Below are 20,230 nucleotides of genomic sequence, written 5' to 3' on the forward strand. Positions count from 1 at the left end.
AGTGGATAGATCTCACAAGCTAACTGATGGAAAGGTTGAGTATTGATAATGATTGGAAGGAAGCAAATGGTGGAATCAGATCAAATCGAATTGGAGTGAGGAGGAGATAGACAGAGAGACAAACTAAATGAAGGATGAAAATGAGGTTGAAGAGATGTAAGATGGGGGGAGAAAGGGTTCCTGTGAAGTGCAATAAGTCCATGGTGATGACTTGCAAGCGAATTGTCCTAAAAAGATCTTCCCCATTATACACCTCCTCGACGTTGTCTAGAACACAGGCCAAGGTCGTCTGCTATTTCATGCCATTTACTAGCCTTTTACCAGCTCGCCATAAATTCATAGAGAGAGAGAGAGAGAGAGATTGTGTGTGTGTAGGCCAGTAGAGAGAGAGAGAGAGAGAGAGAGAGAGAGAGAGAGAGAGAAAGAGAGAGAGAGAGAGAAGTATAGAGAGAACATTTACGGTTGTGACTTAAGTGGAGAAATATTTGGAGGGTTTGTATTCAGAAGTGATGAACACTATGATCAAAATAGGCCTAGGATATGTGTGTATAAGAAATTGAATAGATGAAGATTGTTTTTACAAGGATACAAAGCTAAGATGTGGAGGATCTCACTATGTGAGGGAGGCAAGGGTAGGGGCGGATGGAGATAAGATTTTTTGGGTCTTTAGAGGAGCTTACTGTGCAGAATGTGGACATAAATGCCACAAGCTTGGGCTCCATATGTGGAGGATCTCACTCTATGAGGGAGACGGGGGTCAAGGCAGATGGAGATAAACTTTTTTGGGTCTTTAGAGGAGCTTATTGTGCAAAATGTGGACATAAATGCCACAAGCTTGCACTCCATTGTCACCAACATGATATGCTTTGAGGGAGGTTGATGTAGGATGCAAGTTAATAGATCCTGCAAGCTAATTGATGGAAAGGTTGAGTATTGATAATGATTGGAAGGAAGCAAATGGTGGAATCAGATCAAATCGAATTGGAGTGAGGAGGAGATAGACAGAGAGGCAAACTGAGTGAAGGATGAAAATGAGGTTGAAAAGATGGAAGATGGGGGGAGAAAGGGTTCCCTTGAAGTGTAGCAAGTCCATGGTGATGACTTACAAGCGAATTGTCCTAAAAAGATCTTCCCCGTTACACACCTCCTCCGTGTTGTTCAGAACACAGGTCGTCTGCTATTCCATGTTGTTTACCAGCCTTTCACCAGCTGGCCATAAATGCAGAGAGAGAGAGAGAGAGAGAGAGAGAGAGAGAGAGTGTGTGTGTGTGTGTAGGCCAGTAAAGAGAAAGGCATCCCAGGCTGCCCTCTCCAAAGAGTGAATTCCACCCTGTTTGCCTTCCTTTTTGTCTGATGGCAATTCAACCATGTTCAAGTCACCACCATTACTTCTTGCATCTCAAGATCCTTGAGCTGATTTGTTAAGGCAATGGTCCTTGCCTCATTCTTAACATAATACATGTTTGCCAATCTTTCCCATGCAAGAAGCGCATTGTCTCTGATAGTGCATTCATCACCGTCGAAGATGACTTTGTAATTGTGTTCCGTTATTTGACCCACTGACAAAAGGTTCTTGCTAAGCTTTGGAACATAGAGCACATCTTTCACTAATCCTTTTGTACCAGTGAAATTGTTCATAGGGATAACACCTGTCCCTTATACCAGATTCGCTGTATTGTCTACTGTGTAGATGACATTTTTCTGTCTTTCTAATGGTTTCATCTCTGTGAACCATTCTTGATGATTTGTCATATGAGATGATGCACCGCTGTCGATGTACCAAGGATCCTGTTCCATTTGGTCGACTTGATAGCTGTAATCCTCTTTGGGATTGAAATCAGTGTCTAGGTACACTTGTCTAGGTACACTGTATCAGTCTAATGCACTTCCTCGCTTGCAAGAAACATATTTACATGTTCATTTGCAAAATGATTGTGACTAGAATGTCCATCACGATGATTTCCTCTTCCTCGAGAATTTCCTCAATTACTACTGGATTGACCGCCTTGGTCGTACTGCTTCTTGCAGCAATCTCTTTCATAGTGTCCAAACTTGTGACAGTAGTTGCACTGAATGTTTGACACATTGGTGGATGCATGCCCTCGTCCTTGGAATCTTCCTCGATTGGAATGATTTCCTCTTTGCTGATTCTGATGTTGCTGAGGATGATGCTGATGCTGATGCTGACTCTGACTTTGATTTTGTTGATGATGACCACTTTTCTGGTATGATCTACCTCTGCCTCTGTCTGTGCCTCTGCTTCTGTCTGAAGCTATGAATGCCTGATCATTAGAATGACCTTTACGTGCTTGAATGGCCTGAGTCTTGAGTTCTTCACCAAGTAGAACTAACTGAAGTTCTTCCAATGTCGGAATTTGCCGTTGGATGGCAATACTCTGGACTAGATTCTCGTATCCTTCTCCTAGTCTATTCAGAATGACTTGAATCATTTCTGCGGGGTTCATAGTCTCTCCTACTGCTGCAAGTTGATTGTTGTAGTCTTTTATGCGGAGTACATAAGCATGACCGGTTTCACTATTGTTGTGGAAACTCTGGTTTATTTGGTTTCTCAGGGTGAGAATCTTGGATGTGTTCTTGAACTCGTAGAGAGCTGCAAACATATCCCATGCTTCTTTTGATGTCTTGACTGTGTTGAGCTGTCTTAGCATGACATCTTGCACATTTTGCTTGATCAGGTGATAGGCATACTTGTCTTTCTTATCCCATTCTGCTTGAGCTCGGGCAATGGCAGGATCTGCTACTAGTGCGGAAACTATTTGTGTAGATGTAGATCCCATTGCTAGTGCTATGACAATAGATGGAGACTAGAGTAGAGCTACTGGTAGCTGGTCTAGGTATAGACCCATCGACATACTCCCATTTGTCTTGAAGTACAAGAATGGTCTCCATTCGGTATTTCCATGTACCATAATTGAAGTTGTCTAACTTAGCAGATGCCTCTAGATTGAGGTTACTAGTCGACATGGTGCAAGAAATGTACTCAAAAAGTGTCGTGAAAATCTCTGTATGAATCAACTGCAAATACACTGACTATGCCAAGTGAAATCTCTGTACCGTCGATGAAGATAGAACTGCAGTATATAAAATCTGATCTGTATTACAAGGCTTGTGGCAATGATGCCAGGAATAGCCAAGAGGCTTTACAAGGCTGAAATGATGTGCACGATGTCATGAGATAGCTGAATAGGCTTTACAATGGTGGCATGTGTGTGTGAAATCAAATGCTATCTGCCCACTAAATCAATCTGCAATGCCTCTGAACTCTGAAGTCTGCTCACTGAATTGATGAACGTAAGGTTTTAGGTAATGTAATGATGTGAAAATGTATGTGAGCATATGGACTGACTCCGAGTAGGTACTAGTTGGGAATTTTGGGCATGGCTTAGATTGGCAACTTGGGGAAATTCAAAGCGTCCCCTCTATGGTAATCTGGTCTACTCTGATCTAGATCTAAACCAACCGTCAATCGATGAAAGAACAACAAATAATTCCTTTTCTTTTGTTCTTTTTAAGTGCTGGGTCAGATGCATTGATGTAGAGGCAAATGTGCATGAAGGAAGTGGTTTTGCCGGTGAGGCTCAAATGTGAGTGTAACTTGCACTAAAATGTGTGCATGATGTGATGAGCACGTAGAGCATGAAAAAACAAGCGACTTTCCTTTTTGGAGCGCCCTCAAATTCTTCCTAAATCAAGAGATACGACTTGATCTAGGTGGAGGGGCAAAAGGAGTGCAAATGGTGCTCAATGATGATGTGTCACTGTGTCACATGCAATGATGATGTGGCATTGTGCCTAGCAAGAGGTGTGCCAGTGAAGCTCTATGCTGAGGTGGCAAGAGTGGTCACATGCAATGACTGTGAAGCACTATGTGTGCCTGCAGAGGTCAGTGCTGATTGGATAGCTGAGGTGGCACAGATGATGATGTCAGTAGATGATGTGGCAATGTTGATGTGGCTGTGATGACATGGCACTGATGATGTGGCCTGATGATGTGGCAATGGTGATGTGGCAGTCGATGATGATGTGTCTCTGTTGACATGGCCTACTGAGCTGGCAGGGGTGATGTGGCAGCCTCACAAGGCTGCTAACGTGTCAGATAAGATGACATGGTAGCATGACGTGGACTGACATGTGGCTGTCAGTGACAGTTGGCACATAAGATAAGATTACCATGTGGCAAAACTCTGACCACTGACCAAACCAAGCTCCACTGACCTAACTCGGGCAAGACCTATCTACCACGTGTCAAAATGCGAGACACCGGAATCTATCGAAGATTCTAATAGAGTCTAGTAATTCCATCATCATTTCCATTGAGGCGCTCCTTTCATCGCAATGGAGGCGCTGAAGGCTTGAGCGGTGTCGTTGATGCAGAGATGGAGTCGTTCGTGGTTGTGAGACTTGGAAGCATTATCACTAGGCAAGGCCAAGGCTCCGAGGAGAGGCACTGCTTTGTTGGTGAAGGGCTAAGCACGGGAGCCAGAGCAGCGAGCTATTTGTAGAGGCTTTGGCAAAAGCTTGGCTCTTGTAGAGGCGGCTATGGATGCACCTACACTGCTCATTGTTGGAGCTGTCTATAAAGTCGTGCTTGCTGAGCATGGAGAGTCCGTTGGCTATTCGAGTTGCCAGAGCTTGGCTACTCCTTTAGTTTCACGGGCTCTAGAGGAAGCTTAGAAGGATGATCTTTACGAATGCTGGAGCTGTCCGTTTGGAGATGTTGGGCCGCTTTCATGAGGCTTGGAGCAGAGCGCGGTGGAATGCAGGTTACCTTACCATTTGGAGAGGTGTTGTTGTTCTGCGTAGGAGCAGTGTTGCATGAAGTGTCCCCTTAGAACCTCTCTATGTGTCTCTGGCCTCCTCAATGGAATTCTGAGTCACACTACAGATATTCTTTCGATCTCCTTCCAATTAGCAAATAGAACGATGGAGAGCTATTGTTGTGCTATCCACTATTAGAGGCACTCTTGATATGCTAGACATTGTGAGGAGGCCACAGTGGAAGCTTTGGAGCTATGGTCATAGCTATAGCTTGGGCGGGAAGGCTGGTTGATAGAATAGAACCTATGTGACAAGAGATGAATCTCTTCACAATAGAGCTCTCGAAACTAAATCTCAGGAACTCTCCCGAATGGATTTCCTCTCCAAATCTCTCTCACAAGCAATGGATTCCTATCTCAATGAAATCTCTCTCTCACAATAAGAATGAACCACAAAATGAATTGAAATCCTCACAAGGAAATCTCAAGAAATGAACGGAAATCTCTTAAGGAATGACGAAAATTTTCTCTCAAATGGATGGATGAAGATCTCTCACCGGAAGTGGACTCTCATGGAGAACACTCAAGAGAACTCTCAATCTCACAATCTCTCTCACACTCTCAAGAATCACAATGCCTCAGTGGAAGGCAAGGGAGCTCTGATACCATGACAAAATATGAAGAGGGGAGAGGAGAAGAGTGGAGATGAGGAGAGAGGGCACAGCTAGAGAGCACACCACAAATGACTAACTGTAGACTAGATTTAGTTGAAAAAATAGAATATATACAAACCCTTTTAGGATTAGGGTTAGGGGATCTAACCCTTTCCTTTATAGCACTCTATAAGGTTAGTGCGATGCACATATGATCACATGATGGTGCTATGCACACATGATCACATGATGTTGAGCGTGAACTCTCAATAGGAACTCATAGCGAGGATTGGAGTTAGTGTGAGGGTACTGATCGAGGTGTCGCACAACACTTTATATATGGCCATGGGCCAAAATTTGTATTTGTTTTATTATTGCAAGTTTGAGCAATATATTTTGTAGTGGACATAATTCATTTTGGGCCCTAAGATGGATATGTAAAGCAAATCCCTCATTTTTGGATGAGGGATAATTTTGGCTCCTTGGTGCTTTTATGAAATATCATAAATACTCTAGATGAGGAAGCGTGAGCCACTCATCTAGGGGGGGAGATTATACCTAGTTTGCTGTCATTCTCGTGGTGTGATTGTGATTTTCTTCTCCAATTCATTAAGTGGTGAATTTGTGTGAAAAGAATTACCTTTTTGGTTTCAATCTCATACTCAAGATTTTGATAGGTTTTGTTACTAAAGGGAGTTGGTGCCCCAGAAGAGGGACTGAGAGAGAGAGAGAGAGAGAGAGAGAGAGAGAGAGAGAGAGGGGGGGGGGGGATGACTGGATAGAGGGGAGTGGAGAAGAAGAGAGAGTACATGAGTGAGTAGACAGAGGGAAACTTACATTTAAAGAGAGAAGAGAGAGTATGCTCGCCATTTTTGGGCAAGCTCACCAAAAGATGCTCGCCAAAAAATCCCTCGTATCTCATGTGCACCATATGGATCAAATCCTAAATTTTAGGTGACGATCACATGCATGATAATTGTACTCTAATCTATAAAGATCACCCTGTATCATTCAATCATTATGCAAAGGTTCTATTTTGCATTGGCTTATTCATGTGTTGCTATCAAAGTGTTTTAGTGTTGCTTCATTTTGTCATTGGTATCAGAGCAAGCTAGGATGTCGATTGCTATGTCAACATCAGTCCATCATCTTGTTCCTGTGTTTGATGGATTAGGATTCAACCATATGGAAAAGAATGATGATCCTATATCTAAAAGGAGAAGGGTATTACTTGATCGTGGCTAGCAAAGAGAGGCAAAGACTAAAGCAGAAAAGAAAGCTTGGTAGACTTGGGAGGACAAGGCTTTGGTAGCCATTGGCCTTATCCTCAAAAGAGAAATGATCTTGGAGGCACCTTGTGAGATGAGCACTGAGCTTTGACAGTGGCTCATCTGATGGTATGAGAAGCATTTGGAGATGAAGATTCTCCATATCTTCCACAAGCTAGAAAATCTACAATATAGAGAAGGGAAACATTTATGTGCTCACATTCGTGCCATGAAGGAATTGTTTGAGCAGTTGGCATGTTGTGGCGATGCCTACAAAATCCCCATTGAGCAACAGAATCTCAAGCTTTTTCAGTCACTTCCTAGTTCGTGGCATAGCAGAAGGAGTACACTAATGATGCTCTCTTTGAAGAAGAAATGATGTGGGTTAACCTAGGCATGCAAGCTTCAAGCACAAAGAACAATCATGCACTCGTGACACAAGGTCCTTAATCGATCTTTGGTGAAAGAACATAGAGATCTCCATCAAACTTCAGAGGAAATCAGAAAAAAGGCAAGTGCTGCTATTGCAACATAGAGGGACACTTTGAGTTCAAGCACGAATGGAAGCTTGCTGATTTAGAAAAACAAGTCAAGGAGATGACAAATCAATTCATCTTCATGTGACAAACCTCGCATGCACAACATTCAAGAGATACTGTCCTCACAACAACAATCAAAGGTACAAATGGTAGACAATCTCATTCTTGATTCTAGAGCAAATAAGCATATGGTATTTCATTCTGATTCATTCATCTCTCTCAAGCACTGTCATTCAAAACAAACAGTTCAAATGGGTGATGATATTGAGCATTGTATTAAAGGAATAAGTGATGTAGAGTTTCAATTAGCTACTGGTGATGTTTTTTTGTTGTGTGGAGTCCTTTATGTTCCCAAATTGAAAAGAGATCAGATTTCAATATCAAGGTTGGTAGATATGGGTATGATGGGTTCGAGTTCACAACAGGAGAGTGTCTCATTTGCCTTGAAGAGACACGTGAGCTTGTAGCTAAAGGTATACGCCACCATTTATTACATTTGCTGATGGATACCAATGAGATCTAGAAAGTTGTCCTCTTAGCCACAAGCACAAGCAACACCAATACATGGCACAGGCGTTTAGCTCACGTGAACTTCAAATCTATTCGTCATACACACAAGAATCAGTTAGTTCATCGTTTGGATCTTGTTGAAAGTCCAAGGTTTGGTGCATGTGAATCGTGTATTACTGGGAAGCATTCTAGTCGCTCTTTCCATCATCATGCTCCTCAATTTGCAAATATTTTAGATCTAGTGCATTCTGACTTATGTGGACCTATGCCGGTTCTTTCTACAAGAAACAACAAGTACTACATGACCTTATTGATGATGCACTATTTTTTGAAGGCAAAATCAGAGGAATTTTAGTGTTTGAAGTAGTACAAAAGCATGGTAGAATAACAAACTAGCAAGAAACTCAAGGCATTGTGATCAGATAATGGAGGGAAGTATCTTGCCCACGATTTCCAATCTTTTTTTGTCAAGAAGGCATTCAATGTCAACCCACTACACCATATACTCCTCAGCTTAATGGAGTGAAAGAAAGAAAAAATCAAATATCCAACAATGTAGCTCGAACCATGTTAGTAAAAAGTCATCTAGATGCTATCTTCTGGCCAAAGGCAGTATACACAGCCATTTATGTGCAAAATCGATTATCCACTACACTGTTGTCAAATTCAACTCCATATGAACAATGACATGGATCCAAGCGATGTCTTTGCATTTCGAGTGTTTGGTTGTCAAGTTTTTGCTAAGATCCCTATTTCACAGTGTTAAAAGTTTGACCCTTGAAGTCACAAAGCAATATTTGTTGGGTATCTTACTGACCAATGTGGCTATAAACTTTGGGAACCATTTGCAGCATGAATGATTCTGACTTAGATGTTATATTCTGAGAAAACATTTTTTCAAGTATAGTACATGATAGTGTTGAATCTTCTATTTTTGAATTTCTCAATATAGCACTTGACCATTCTCTTCCTCCTGGTGATGAGCTCCATGGCGTTCAACTCATTAGTGATAACAGTCTTCCTTATCTTGTCATGCATGATGATGATCTTTCATTTCCCGAGGAATCTCATTCTAACACTTAGGTAGATCATGCGAAATCTTTGTTCTTGATCAAGATTCCTCTGGTGTTTCCTCCTCTACCAATTCTTTTGAAGCCTCCTCCTCCATCCCATTTGGCTCCGAACTTCCTGGCTTAGATTCCCATCACCTTGATCATGATGCATTTGATGATATTTAGCGTGAGATGGCTGATCCTTCCCAAGTAGAGCTTGATGATTTACCAGCTCGCAGTCTTCCTCCATGGACAAAAACCATCTGCCAAAGTGATCAAGAATGCAGATAATTCTTATGCAGGAGAATGCCCTTGGTTCCAAGCTCAAGCATATTGTCATCTTGACAATGGGCCTAAACCAGCTATAGAAAGACGACACAGGGGAGAGCTTTTTTGATAACAACGATAGTACAATAACCGAAGAATAGACACAATAGAGCATAATAAAAATTTTGTATCACTAAACAAGATACAACTGATAAATGTGTTTATTAATACCATTATGATATCTTGAAGATTTGATAGGACTCTTATGGTTAATTAATGTCATGCATTGGCCATACATACATACATACATACATACATACATTCATACATACATACATACATGCATACATATAATTTTTTCATACATTTAAATTATTTTTATTAATTTAAATATAATTAAATAATTAATTTAAATTGTTAAAAACTTTAGATTCTAGAATGACATTTCCATAAAATAAACTTTCCATTTGGGAAGGAGTTTTAGGATTAGTCCAAATGTAGAAATATAAGTCCAAAATGAATGAATATTTGTTAATTCCATTTCTCCTTATCCCATCATATTTCTCTTCAAAAGTTCCTATTATAGAAGCTTGCAATCATTGCATTGCATTGATAAAAAGATCTCCTAAGGCACGTGCAAAGATTTATGAATGGGCTTTAGTAGAAGGGGTACTTGCAAAGTCACAGCTAGAACTTGCCAAGGATGTTCATAAACTTGATAAATAGCTTGATGGGCTTAGATGCCCAAGGACATGAAGGTGTTTGTTAAATCGCTTAACAAAGTGTGCCACAATTTGGCAAATTAGAATGAATTAAAGTGCAAATCTGACACGTTTATAGTGCTATGTGCTATATGCTAATTGCTATGTGCTAAATGCAAATTGTTATGAACCCAAGAAAGGTCACATTCCTTGGCCTTATAATTATTGGACAGGAAGTGTGCCAACTATCCCCCCACGAATGTGTGATTATGTGCTAAATGTAATGTGCTATGTCCCAAATTCAAAATTGTTATGCGTAAGACTCAAACTGTTTTATGATAAATACAAATTGAAATGAACCCAAGGAAGGGAACATTCCTAGGTTTTATAATTTTTGGAGAGGAAGTATGCCAACTCTCCCCCACACAAATTTGTGGTTATGTGCTAAGTGCAGAATGCAAAGTGCTATGTGCTAAATATAAAAATTTAAAAACAAAACATGTAATTATATGCTAAAATAGAAAAATTAAAAGAACTTATTCTCTATTAGTATAGCTACCTGCCTAGATCTTGTAGATTTAAATGAATTACATTTATGGAGACCGAATTTTTGTAGACTCCCGTAGGATAGAATAGATGCATCTTGCAAGAGGTGTGAGAGCACAATGAAAGAAAGATGGTAGATCTCTATTATGATTATGAGAGAGAGGACTCTCTCTTATAGAAAGGGGGAGAAGGTAATACCTTCCCTACATAAGTGCAATCAGCCCCTACATTAGTGGGAATCAACCCTACATCAGTGGGAATCAACCCTACATCAGTGGGAATCAACCCTACATCAGTGGGAATCAACCCTACATCAGTGGGATTGCCTTTGTCTTACATCATCACTTAGGTCACACACTAGACACATCATAGCACTTGATGTGCCTTTACAACACACACAGACACACATGTGACTCCCCTAGATGCACACATGCACCATAGAGCAAGCCCTTGATCATACATACCCCAACAAACCCCCCTCAAGGGATTGCCTCTTGCAGTATCAAGGATACATCTAGTCTCATAGTTTCTCATGCCATCTCATGGTGGTCAAGGATTAATCTATGGCTAGGATCTCATGCTAGCAAGGGTTCCCAAGGTGTGAGGTTCATAGAAATGGGATAGTCAAAACACATATCACATGGCCTACATCATATGGTGACCAGAGGTGATTTACATAACATATTCTGTACTACTCTAGGCAGAGAACCTCAAAATTTGACCAAGTGATGATAAACAAAAAAGACAAAGTGCCTAAAAAGCATAGTCTTCATCATGTGGAGACTCATTGAATAAAAGTAGATTGGTAGTTTCTGACTTTGTAGCTTCTTCCTTTTTGCCTTTACAGTACTTTTCATGATGATTGTTTTTGCCACAATGTTTGCATGGATTGATCTTGAAGCAATCTTTTGAGAGGTGATTTGTCTTCCCACAATGTTTGCAAGGTGAAAACTTGCCCTTTTGAATCTTTATGGCATAGGCTGTGTCTTTGCCTTTCCGGAGTTCCATGTGCCTTTCTTCTTCTTGAAGAGCAGTAATAAGACCTTCAAGAGTAGGATTAGGAAGATTTTTCAGAGTGGTAACAACATGATCATAATCTTCAAGCATACTTTTGAGCAATACTGCCATTGCATCATCTGTAGTGATTGGAGAGTTGATAGAGGCAAGTTGAGTCATGAGACTCCGCATGTAATTGACATGGGCAGCTAAGGGAGTGCCACTAACCATTTTCAATTCAAAGAAAGCAATCTTAAGTGACAATTTTGAGATGTGAGAGCTAGCACCAAAAATAATGTCAAGCTTCTACCAAGCTTCAGAAGGAGACTCTAAATCAGAGATATGATGAATATAGTCATCTCCTAAGCCAAGAGCAATTATGCCATAGGCTTTCTCCTCTCTAGCAAGATCTCTTGCTGAGTGTGTCAGAGCTGAGGATTCTCCAGCATTAGAGGCTATTGAAGAAGAAGTTGAAGCAGGTTTGACAAGCCCCCAGAGGGTTTCCCTCATCAATGCAAACTTAATTTTCATCTGCCATGTGTGAAAGCCTTTACCATTGAACTTATCCATATTCAAGAAGGTAGCCATGAGAGGGTCTAACCCAAAATGGGTAGTGTCTACTCTCTTACAAGGCTAGAAAGAGTTGAAGAGCTTCAAAATACAAGCATTTAGAGTAGCAAAGGCTTGCAACTTAATTCCATACTACTAAACATAATGGAAATAATGCTTTCACTTGCATGCTTCATAGAGGTGGCTAAATGAAAGTATTCCATGCAAATCCAAGTATAGCAACTCAAAGGAAAGCTATAGCCACAGTTGTACTGATGCTATTCAACACTTTAAAACATAAAAAATGCTAAAGTAGCATCTAATGTAGCATCAAACTCACAACCTTGTAAAAACTATCCAAAACAGAGACCAGAACTTGGAGGGTGCAATTCTCACAGCTCATAGCTCTATTCAAGAGGGTTTTTATGCAGGAAGAAAGGCCTTATACTAGAGAAGAGCTACCAGCAAGGAGAGGTGCAATGTTGCGCCAGGTCGCCATAGCCAGGCTTGAGAAGATAGACTGGTTTTTCATCGTTTTCTCCTCCATCTCTTGTCCAAATGAGCTCAGATTTTAGCAGCAACTTGCCTCAGTGTAGTCCAACACGGGCTCAAAGGAATTTGCAAATAGGTAAGTAAAGAGGTGGCATTGCATGAAATTTCATCAGAGAGTGTGAGTGTTGGTGTTGCGTGTACAGACAAAATTTCCCTAAATGCTTGCAGCTGGAAGTTTGCCCATATGTGAGGGAAGTTTACAACTCAAAGGGTTTGGGCAATGGTCACTTGAATGCAAAGAACAGAGCTCTCAAAGATTTGGGGAAGAAGGAGGAAAATGGAGAAGATGAGAAACTAGTAGATTATGCTTGAGATAGCATCTAATGCTAGACTAGGCTAGATCTAGAACCTAAAGCTCTGATACCACTTGTAGAATCCCATAGGATAGAATAGATGCATCTTGCAAGAGGTGTGAGAGCACAATGAAAGAAAGATGGTGGATCTCTATTATGATTATGAGAGAGAGGACTCTCTCTTATAGAAAGGGGGAGAAGGTAATACCTTCCCTACATAAGTGACCCCTACATCAGTGGGAATCAATCCCTACATTAGTGGGATTGCCTTTGTCTTACATCATCACTTAGGTCACACACTAGACACATCATAGCACTTGATGTGCCTTTACAACACACACAGACACACATGTGACTCCCCTAGATGCACACATGCACCATAGAGCAAGCCCTTGATCATACTTACTCCAACAATTATTGCATTGACAACTAAACCAAACATGAAGTGACAAAAAAATTCAAGGACATGAAACTGAGAGCAAGATTGAAAGCATGATCAACTTTATTCATATGACCTCGTCAACTCTATTGAGCTTATTGGACACTTACATGAAAGCTACAACTCACACACACATATGAATATATGCTATCTACTCAAGTTGATGTGGGGGTTAAAGGTCACTGTGCCTTAACCCCAGTTATGTACAATACTCAAACACATATATAAATGAATGAAAAAGAAGATTAGGGTGGTTCTGCACCCACCAAACTTGTGTGGCTCTCTGTCTCTCTCTCTCCTTCTTCCGTTCTTGCTTCCGTTGAGAGCACTCTCAACTGGTATCAGAGCTCGAGTGATCTAGCTGAGCGTGCGTGAATGCTTGGAAGCTCAGCAGCTCTGTGGGAGGAAGGAGAAGCTTTGTGGGAAGCTTTGTAGGTGACTTTACTTGCATCCGAGTGTGCAGAGACCTTGGAGGAACCTTTGGAAAAGTCACTTTGGCTTTACAAAGTGGTTTTGAGAGCCTGTTAAGAGCTTTCAAAGAAAAAGTCGTTTTTTGAGCTTTTCCCTGTTCCGTTCGATGACAGAGACTCCGTATTGACTTGTGGAGGCAACTATTGCTTGCTTTTGGTGTCCACATTACTTCAGGAGCTTGGAAACACCTTCATTCTTGAATCTGAGATCATTTCAGTGGATTTCTGACTCACTGTGTCAATTCCTGCGTTTTTTGCCCGGGTGTTGGAACTCAAGTTTGGAGCAACCATTTGCAGATCTGTCAGTTCCGGTGGACTCAAGAGGCCTAAAACTTCTATGTTGCTCATTATTCGCACTCCGGTGGAGTTTACAGATAGCTCTGTTTCCAAAAACGTTTTTCAGTCCGTGTGTTGGACCCAGTGATTGAGGCCACGGTTTCCAAAACCGTCTGTCCCACTGCGTTCCGGATGCCCAAAAACCCCTACCTATCAGTTCTTGCGTGATTCGGTGGAGGATTTTCAGAGTTATAAATCTCTGTGTATTCGATTTCGTCTCTCTGTTATGCATTTTTCATACTAAGGTTTTGAAACCTTAGATTTATGCCACATGGCAGTGGATAAGTGTTGACTCCCATTTCTCACTCATCGGTTGGGATTTTGGAGTTCTGGCAGAAGAGAGATATTTGCAGATTTTCTTGCTGAGTCCGATTATGCAATGGCGCCCATGTTTTGAAGCATCTCAGGTTCTATTTTTAGTAGCGCTCATTACCGTGGGACTATGATTTCTTGAGCATACCTTATGCAGATCACTCTGGTTGCAGTTTGAGCAGTGTGCGCTCATTCGTGGTATGCATTGGGTTGCAGTGGATGATTTATAGGCCATTTGGATGCATTGCGGTCCTTGTTGGATGCGCTGATAGGCCCAAATTGCCTTGTGGGATGCTATTTTTTATGGACGCTTTGCACATGGATGCTATTTTAAGCTGAGGGACAGCTTTGACACATTGCAGGTGATGCACTGATAGTGCTATGCTCTCTTGGATGAGACATTATTGATGCATATGCCAGTGGACAGTGTTTATGCTTGAGTCATTTGGCACTTATTGGCATTTTCTTTTGGGCCAGATTTGCTCATATGGATGCATAGTATATGCACATGAGTCAGATGCATCTTTTGATGCTTTGAGCTTTGAATTTTGGTGATATTTCACTCTATTGTGGCATACACATTTGGGTGCACCTGGTATTTGGTGTGATTCTCTCTTGCAGGCACTAGCATTTGGGATTTTGCTTTATTTGCATCATGGCATCCTCTTCCATGCCTGAAAAGGAGTTTTTCAGCATTAAAAAGTTTGATGGGACAAACTTTTCTTTGTGGAAAGAATAGATAAGGGATGTGCTTATTCAAAAGAAGCAGATTAAACCCTTGGCAGGGATTGAAGCTAAGCCTGCAAATATGTCTGAGGATGATTGGAATGAGTTGGATGCATTAGCAAAGTCTACTATTAGACTTCATCTTGCAGAGTCAGTTTATTTCACAGTAGTAAATGAGCAGACTACGGAAGATTTGTGGAAGAAACTGTGTGCCACTTATGAAAAGGAAACTGCCTCTAATAAAGTTTACCTCATGAAGAGGTTGTTTGAGCTGCAGATGAAGGAAGGGGTCTCCATTGCTTCTCACTTGAATGAATTCAATATTATTTTCAGCCAGCTTCAGGCTCAGAAAATGAATTTTGATGCAGAGACTAAGGCAATATTTCTCTTATGTTCATTGCCATCCTCATGGGATACCTTTCGTACAACTGTCAGTAACTCTGCACCTGGTGGAGTACTGAAATTTGATGATGTTGTGGGTAGCTTGTTGGCCGAGGAGATTAGACGGAAGTCTATGGATGGCAACAAGCAGGATGCAGCCTTAAATGTGCAAAGGGGCAGATCACAGTTCAGGGGGAAGTCCCAAGAAAGAGGGAAGTCTCGTAGCAAATCCAGGGCACGGAACATTGAGTGTTACCATTGTGGCAAGAAGGGCCATATGAAAAAGGATTGCTACAAGCTGAAAAGAGAGCAAAAGGATAAGAAAAAGAATGCAAATTGGGGTGCAAATCAAAAGGAAGAGAGTCCAAGGGAGGACAAAGGAAAAGTGAAGATCGAGGAAATCAATGCAGTCACACGTGATAGTGACAATGATGTTCTCTTCATGTCTAGTTTATCTGCAGAGTTGCTTACCACTTCAGATGATGCATATTCCCAGGATTGGATTTTGGATTCTGGTGCTTCATTCCATGTTACTCCCCATAGGGAATGGTTCTCCACTTATGATAGTGGAAAGACAGGTTGTGTGCATCTTGGAAATGACTATGCATGTGACATAGTGGGAGCAGGTGACATAAAGTTTTCTTTTGCAAATGGGTCTGCATTTGTTTTGAAACATGTGAGACATGTGCCTAAGCTGACCAAGAGTCTTATTTCAGTGGGTCAGCTAGATGATGCTGGTTTTCACACCACTTTTGGCTTTCAGAGTTGGAAAATTCAGAAGGGCTCTATGCTTTTGGCCAAGGGTGCCATGTGTGGGACTTTGTATCCCTTACATGTATCAGGGGTATTTGATCATGTTGTTGCAATAACCGAGCAGCCAAGCACTTCTTTGTGGCATTGCAGGTTGGGGCACATGAGCCTGAATGGAATGAAACTCTTATGCCGTTTGGGTTATGTACCGCATTTGAGTTTCTCTGATTTTGAATTTTGTGAGCACTGTCTCTATGGAAAGCAGACTAAATCAGCCCATAAAAGAAGGGGAAAGAAAGAGTTTGAAATGCTTGATTTGGTGCATTCAGACGTATGTGGTCCCATGCCTACACGGTCATTAGGCGGGGCTGAATACTATGTGACATTCATTGATGATGCAACTAGGAAAGTGTGGGCTTATGCTATAGCTCGGAAGAGTGATGTGTTCCAGGTATTTCAGAAATGGCTGGCCTTGGTTGAGAATCAGTCAGGTAGAACGCTTAAATGCCTATGGACTGACAATGGTGGAGAGTATCTCTCTCATGACTTTCAGCATTTCTGTGATACTCGTGGGATTAAGAGGGAGCTTACATCCCCTCATACTCCAGAGCAAAATCCAGTTGCAGAAAAGATGAACCGTACCATTCAAGAAAGGTTGCAATGCATGCTTTCCAATGCAAGTCTTTCTGGTGGTTTTTGGGCTGAGGCAATGAAGACTGCAGTGCATGTGATTAATAGATCACCTAGTAAGAGTTTGGATGGTGGTATTCCTGAAGAAGCATGGAGTGGAAAGAAGCCCTCTTACTCTCATTTGCGTATATTTGGGTGTGAGGCATATGCACATGTGCCAAAAGAGCTTCGAAAGAAGCTAGATCCTAAGTCTAGGAAATGCATCTTTCTAGGTTATGGTGAAAGTGGAGAGATGGGCTATCGTCTCTGGGATCCAGAAGCAAAGAAGATCATACGCAGCCATGATGTGGTCTTCAATGAGAATAAGATGCATAAGGCACCCATGAGGGATGTGGAAATGAGGAGAATCACTTTCCAGGATGTGAATCCACCTGCATATGTTGATAGACAGCAAGCTGTCCATGCACCAAATGTGCAAGAAATGGTACAACCAAGTACTCCCATAGGTATACAATCAAGGGTAGATGATGGATCATCTATTGGTGGAAATGATGAGCCAAATGTGGCTGATATGCAAGTGGGACAGCAAGCTGAAATGCCCTTGAGAAGATCATCTAGAGTGTCTAGACCGCCTGATAGGTTTGTTCCAGGGGTAGACTATGTGATGCTTACTGATTGCGGGGAGCCTTCTTGCTACAGAGAGGCTATGATGCGTGAGGATCAACGCAAGTGGGAGTATGCTATGCAATCAGAGATGAGTTCACTTATGAAGAATAAGACTTGGGACTTGGTTTCTTTGCCACATGGAAAGAAAGCATTGCCATGTAAATGGGTCTACAAAATGAAGGTCACAGGTGATGATGTGCCTAGGTACAAGGCCCGTTTGGTTGCTAAAGGGTTCAAGCAAGAGAAGGGTGTGGACTTTGATGAGATATTCTCTCCGGTTGTGAAGATGACCACACTTAGATGCATGCTTGGACTAGTGGCATCAGAGGATATGGAGCTTGTGCAGATGGATGTCAAGACAGCTTTCTTGCATGGGGATTTGCATGAGGAAATTTACATGGTGCAGCCGGAAGGCTTTGAAGAAAAGGGCAAAGAGCATTTAGTTTGCAAGCTGAAAAAGAGTCTCTATGGTCTTAAGCAAGCACCTAGAGAATGGTATCAGAAGTTTGATGCTTTCATTCGGTCCTAGGGTTTTAGAAGGAGTGAAATTGATCACTGCCTCTACACTAAAAGGGCTAAGGATAGTAGCCTGATAATCCTGGTACTATATGTGGATGATATGCTATTGGCTAGCAAGAATACTTATGAGCTAGATGCATTAAAGGCCAAGTTGCATGAGGCCTTTGATATGAAGGATTTGGGATTTGCAGGTCATATTCTTGGTATGCGCATCACACGTGATCGGAGTAGGAAACTCCTTTGGCTTTCACAAAAAGAGTATGTTACAAAAGTATTGCAGCGTTTCAATATGGAGGGGGGGAAGGCAGTGAGTACTCCATTGCCTCCATATGTGAAACTGAGTCATACAGATAGTCCCAAATCAGATGAGGAGAGGGCCATGATGGCCAAGGTTCCTTATGTATCAGCAGTTGGGAGTCTTATGTATGCTATGATAGCTACTAGACCAGACATTGCATTTGCAGTGGGAGTTGTTAGCCGGTATATGGCTAATCCAGGAAAGAGGCATTGGGAGGCAGTTAAGTGCATCATGAGGTACATGAAAGGTACCAAGGAGATGTGCATTTGCTTTGGTAAAGGAGACATGCGTGTACTTGGGTACACAGATTCAGACTATGCAGGGCATGTGGATAGTAGGAGATCCACTTCTGGTTATGTGTTCACCTTTGCAGGTGGTGCAGTGTCATGGATGTCTCGTGCACAGAAGTGCGTGGCTTTGTCTACCACAGAGGCTGAGTATGTTGCAGCCACAGAGGGTTGCAAGGAGGCTATATGGCTTGATCGGCTAGTGGGAGATTTGGGGATTCATACAGGTGTACCGACATTGCATAGTGATTCCATGAGTGCTATTCAGCTAGCACGGAATCCAGTCTTTCATGCAAAGACCAAACACATTGAGGTCAGGTACCATTTCATCAGGGAGGTACTTGAGGACAAGCGTATAGAGCTTGTCAAGGTTCATACAGATGATAACCCTGCAGATATGCTGACGAAGAGTCTACCTAGTCAGTGGTTTGAGTATTGTCGTGTATTGATGGGCATTGGATAGTATGCTCACTGGTTGTTCTCCCTTAAAGGCACATTTTCCTTTAAGTGGGAGGTTGTGGGGGTTAAAGGTCACTGTGCCTTAACCCCAGTTATGTACAATACTCAAACACATATATAAATGAATGAAAAAGAAGATTAGGGTGGTTCTGCACCCACCAAACTTGTGTGGCTCTCTGTCTCTCTCTCTCCTTCTTCCGTTCTTGCTTCCGTTGAGAGCACTCTCAGTTGAAACAACGAGGCATCTTATAGGAGAAAGCTACCACGAGCTGCCTTGAGAACCACCATGCTTTGTTCATCAATCCAGCCAAAATCTAAGCTCACAGCTAGGAGAGAATTCTACCATGAATCATGAAGTGCACTAACTCTTCATGTAGGTGGCCATGCACTCAATGCACATAGAACAAGTGGCAATCGGCCAACCCCCTAGGTCAATACCCCTTTGGTTTTTTTGTCACCAACACCCCCTTTAAACCAAGGAGAGGGTCGTGCACAACCTATCAAAACATCTGCTTTGACACAAAAAGCCAAAAACCAAACACTAGCTTGAATCTCCATCACAAAATCAGCATGGAAACCAGATATTACTCCACAAAGTAAGAGAAGCATTCTAAAGAAGACCAACACTGCAAACTGACAATTGATGTACCTTTGAACATGACAAACTAAAGATGAAATTTTATGCAAAAATGAAACCTAATCTAAACTGTAGATCATGCATGAATGTCTAGTGACTCAGAATGCCCAACCTTCATCATCTCACTCGCATCTACCACAGAGCCCAACAGCTTCCTCTGCTACATGCACACTTTCTTTACCTTTTCGTTTGGTCTTCCGAGTGATATCATTCCACTTTCTGAAACAATATTCTTCTTGGTGTCCAAGCTTGCCACAGTGTCCACACTTCTGTCCATCCTTGATTTTTCCTTTCGATGCCTTGCTTACAAATGCATGCTCCTTATTATTGATGGTCAATACCTTGTGCCTCTCTTTGTCCAGTAGCATGGAGTCTCTTCTTAGCACCTAGCACAATCAACCAAAAGGCCTTCTCCATTAGATAGAAACAAAGTGTCAATTGCCAAATCGGAAAGTTCATGCATTGTAAGTGACCAGCTTCATGGAGTGCTTAGATTCTCTCTCCATCTTCTCAACCTCAGCTTTGATACCACTATAGATTCAAATGAATTATGTTTATGCTTCGTTTATGCAAACCAAATTGTTGCACTGACCAGCTAAGCTGAATAAGAAGTGAC

This window comes from Dipteris shenzhenensis, chromosome 8, assembly GCF_047967505.1.
Source record: "Dipteris shenzhenensis isolate YYH24624 ecotype China chromosome 8, Dip_SZ_1.0, whole genome shotgun sequence".
NCBI classification, from domain to species: Eukaryota; Viridiplantae; Streptophyta; class Polypodiopsida; order Gleicheniales; family Dipteridaceae; genus Dipteris; species Dipteris shenzhenensis.